Source organism: Onychostruthus taczanowskii, unplaced genomic scaffold (genome assembly GCF_017590055.1).
Source record: "Onychostruthus taczanowskii isolate IOZ18803 unplaced genomic scaffold, ASM1759005v1 scaffold12, whole genome shotgun sequence".
Taxonomy (NCBI): domain Eukaryota; kingdom Metazoa; phylum Chordata; class Aves; order Passeriformes; family Passeridae; genus Onychostruthus; species Onychostruthus taczanowskii.
The window spans coordinates 15599131-15604108 of NW_024498351.1; positions in this window are offsets into that span (position 1 = coordinate 15599131).

Consider the following 4978-nt stretch of genomic DNA (forward strand, 5'->3'; position numbering starts at 1 on the left):
GCCACAGTCTCCTGAGTGCATGTCCAGGCTCAGGACCTCCTGCAGCCACAGCAGTTTGTGCAGTTGTTGATGAGCCTCCTGCAGCCCCATCACCTAAATGTCATCCCTCATCCAGAAAGCTCATAGCCTTAGCTGAGGCAAGGTGGGAGTGTGCTGGGCACGGGGAGCCAGCTGAGGATGAGGAGGCAAAGAAGAGTGAAGGGGCTCAGCAGGAAAAGCACACTCTGCAGAGAAGGTTACTCCTGCCTTCAACCAGCCTTTCTGCATTGCATCATGCAGGAGAGGTATGGGCTGTTCATTTGAGGAAGTGGCTTTTAGCTGAATAGAATAAAAGGGAACACAAAATGTTCTGTGTTCAGTATCAGAAATAGAAAGAGGAAATGCTTGTGTCTGTTAAGAAGGATCTTGCAAATTTAAATCACCCTGTTAGTGTTTACTATTAATCATGTTTTTATGCAGATGTTGGTAAATTTCACAGCGATGGCTCTTTCCACTACTCTTTGTAAAGGACTTGTGGTTAAATAAATAGAACCAACATTTTTTAATGGTCATGGAGTACTGTGGTTGGTACACCTTTGCATCAGATACTCCAAAACCACTCAGACCATATCACTACTGCTTTATGCATATTCTGGAAAACCTGTTACTGGTCGTCCTTCAGAGGTCATGAAACAGATTTGCATGGTACCTTTCCATATACAATTTGAAACCAGGAGGACTTATTAGATCATCTAGATTGTCTTCTAACATCCCATCCTATGGAATTTCATCAGGTAAGTCCCTGTAAAGTTCACCATGTTCAACTAGGCAGAAATATTCTGGTCTTGTGCTCAGCAGCACAGGCAGAACATCATTGCCAGTCCTTTGACAGTGGGGGCAGCACTGGTGAGCTATTTAACCTGATGTCAAATCTTGCCTGCAAACACTAAGCAAAATCATTTTTGGAAAATGACTGCTGTGCATCTTGTTTTCTTTTGAGACACTTTAATTATGCAACTGCCTTCATGACAGAACATCTTGGTCTCTAGGAAGAAAAGAACATTGCTTCATTTGTTAGGAGAAGACAGGTCCTCATTGTTATGGTTTGTGATTAAGCAGGAAAATCTGAACTTTGGAATTTGATTTGAAGACATAAAATTAAAATTAAGAGCTTACAAGGTTTTGTTCTCTCTGTTTCCACTAATTGACTGTCATGATGCAGGCAAAGCAAGCTATTGCACCAATCTTGTTCGAAGACCATCACCACAGATACAGCAGAAACCTGTTTTGGGGGGGTGCTGTGGATTTTTGAATTAAATGTAATAGGACTATGAGTGGTATGAGGGGTATCTGCAGGGGGACATGCTCCATAATTGGCAGTATTCTCTGTGTAGGTCTAGGGCAGCAAAGACAACCCTTTTTGCCTCAAAATCAGCCAATACTTGCTTACTGTGATATGCAAAAAGACATTGTGGCTTTCTTGGGAAGCAGCAATAGGATGTTCTCCCATCCTTCGGGATGCAAGTCCCAGGATGTAACAAACACACCAGCTGACAGCAACCAACCAGTGACAGCTGTGAAAGCGTTGCTTCATTCAGCAGGCCTTGCATTTCATTTTGCATGACTCATTAACGTGGGCTTTGGAGATTATTGTGCTATCTGCAGTGACACCCGGTGGTGATGAAGCAGTAGTTTATCTCTGATCCTGGTCCCTCAGAAAGCTGGAGTTCTGCTGTGATCTGCTGTCTGCAGTCAAGAGCAGGAGGAAATACACAGCTGAAAGGTTGTTTTTCCTGATAATGAATACCATTCCTTATAGAACATGAGATGATAAGTCTTAATTTAGCTTTTATTATTCATACTGCTAATACTTCTGATCACTAGATGTGATTTCATATGCATACTGCCTGGCTTTAGCAAAAACTAACTTATAGTTAAAAATATGAATTGCATGTGAATGTACAGTAATGCAATTTAAAATTTAAGGCGAAACCATAGAAACTTCCAAGAGCAATGCATCATGCATAAAAGGAGACCCAGTACATGTTAACAACCATATCATCATAGAAGCAAAGAATGATTTGTGTTGGAAGGGACATTTAAAGGCCATCTAGTCCACCCCTCCTGCAGCAAGTAGGAATACCTTCCACTAGACCAGGTTGCTCAGATCCTATCTAACCTGACCTTCAGCATTTCCAGGGATGGGGCATTTACTGGGTAACCTGTTCCTGTGTTTCACTCTCCTAATAAAAGAACTCAAATTCAATTTGAATCTACCCTCTTTTAGTTTAAAACCATAATCCCTTGTCCTGTTGCAAGAGGTCCTGCTAAAAACTGCCCCCAGTCCCCTTTAGATACTGACATGGTGCTCTAAGGTCTCCCTGGAGCCATCTCTTCCCTAGACTGAGCAGCCTCAAATTTGTATTTTAAGTAAGTTCTATGTATTTTCTTATGGAGCAGAGTATTAAAAGTGTGGATTTTGTTCTCAAGGAAAGACTGCTTCCATGGGGCTTACCAGCATTAGTGTCTGACTTGCCTTTTTTCATTTAACAAACTCATATTTGAAATGGGTACTCTCAGAGACTGTTATAGGAAGAAGGCAGACTGACTGCATTCAAAATAAGGATTTGCTTAGCCTGAAGGGAGCATTTGACCTGCTGTAAACCAGACAGCATGAGTTGCCTCCCCAGTTTCAGCCTGGGTCTTTACTTTCTTCCTCCTTCCATTGCTTAACATTAAAAGTATTTATTCAAAAAAGAAATTGGTGCTGGTTTTATTGGTTTGGTTTTTTGTTTTCTTTTACTAGAAAAGAGTAAAAATTGCTAGGTATCTCATATGCCATCTTTTTTAACATCCTAACTAATTTTTGAAAAGTTTGTTGTTCTGCTGGCTTTTCAAGTCAGCAAAATACTAATATCAGACTTCTTAAAAGCCTTCTGGACTTAACTGGACTTAGTAATCCAGATAGTCACAGACCTTCAGGTGAAAACAGTTGTTTGCTTTCCAGCTCAGCTTGGAAACTGCAGCCATGGCTGGCATTAAAGGGCTCCCTTGTGGAAGTGATGAACTGTTCCTATCTGGGTAGTATATTCACTTTCATGGAAGTGTTTGTACCCAGCCTTGCACCTGACTTCACTTGGCAAGGTGGTGAGCTGGTGAGCTAGTGATTAATTAGGAAAATGTGATCCAGAAAGAAGGCTGAATTTGGGTAGGAGACAGTGAGATGAAAGATTATTACAAATAAGAGTGTTTAGGAAAGACATGAGAAAAATAGGAGAGACAAGACATGAGAAAAAAGGATGTTGTCACATCTCCCTCTGCCTTCTTCAACAGGCTCTGTCTCTACAAGCATGTCCTACAGACTGGAACACCATCCCTCAGTTAGAAGTATCTAGATGCCTCCTTGGCATTGTGAAGGCATCTACTGACTTGGAGTAAAATGTGGCTCTTGTCCTGAAAGGACTTGATGGGAATACCTCATTTCCTAAGCCCTACCTCTACTAAATGATTGGTGCTTTGAGTATAGAAATTAATCAGAAAATAAAGTCCCCTGCTTTCCAACTAGTCCTCAGAGAGGCTGGATGGGGCTAGGTTTAATTTCTGATTATAACCAATTCAGCATTGTAAGTCTGGCTGTGTTCAGAAAGATCTCCAATGCACAATGTGGGCTACACTCTAAGTCTGGTCTCATTCATGACCACACATTAACAAATAGTGGTTTACTGGAGCTACAGGCAATCTAACAGATTATTGTTAGACTGCCAGTGATAAATTCACCAGACCTACATAATCTGAGAGTACAGCACTATGCACAAGCGTTTCCAGGCATGCTCTGGTGCAGGTGGAAATCTCACTGGAGATGTCCCTGCTTTAGGGAGGACACAGGAGCAAGCCCATCACCTTGTCTGCATGGTGGTCACATTCTCATCCTCTGCCATGGAAGATTTCAAATACTTTCTGGACAAGTGAATGTGAGACTGTAGTCAAGTATCCTGTTACCGTCATCATGAACAGTGGGGTGGTGCAGCCACTTTTATATATAAAAGGGATATGGAGAGAGTTACAGAGAGAGAAACTACAGAGACTGTGGGTCATGCCCAGGGTAGAACATGTAGTATCACTCCCTCTTCCATCTGGCCAGCTGCAGAGCTAAGGTAAGATTAATGAGAAGCCCTGCCCATCACCAGGCCATCATGCTCACTGCAATCCCTCCAGCACCTATCTCATGGCATACCTCAGGAAATCCCTTTACACATATGCCACAGTATATCTCACGGCTGCAGGCCTCATTCCTCCAACTGGCTACCCACTGTAGCCTAGCTTTGGTTTTGTTTTGCTTTATTTTAAGGACCATTGGAAAAGCTGTACAGTAATTTTCCTTTAAAGGACCAAGACAAATTAAGATGAGAACTTATTAAATCTAAGGGAAGAGCAAACTCTGTGACAGGAGCTTTTCACAGCAAAATAACTAAGAACTCAAGGAACATCCCTGTGCCCCATTACTCTGAAGCAGATTAAGAGAAGTCCTGTCAGTCATTTACAACACATAACCTTGCAAATGCTTGTTGTAATTCACAACCTACAAGAAGAGGCCTATTTAATTGTTCAACAGGAGCATGGGCAAGAATCTGCCTAGAAGTGAAATTCCAAGGGGATAAAATAGACCTACACTCTCTCACAGAACATTTCTATAAGAGAGAGACAGGATTGCTCCTATCCAGCAGGCAGTCATAAAGGAACTCATCTACAATGTTTAAAATTGCCTGCTCTGCATACCTTTTGAGCCTGCATTTCCCATGTCTCAGTCACTACTACCTGGCTATACAATGGCATACAATACTTTAACGTGGGTTCTTTTCAATTTCAGGTGGTAAGGCCAATGGGGGAGAAAAAGGACAACAGTAATTTGAGGAAAGAAGGATAGAATTAAAGTTAAAATTAATCTGCAACAGCTATCAGATCCTAAACAAATAACACACATAGAAAAGCATGATACAAT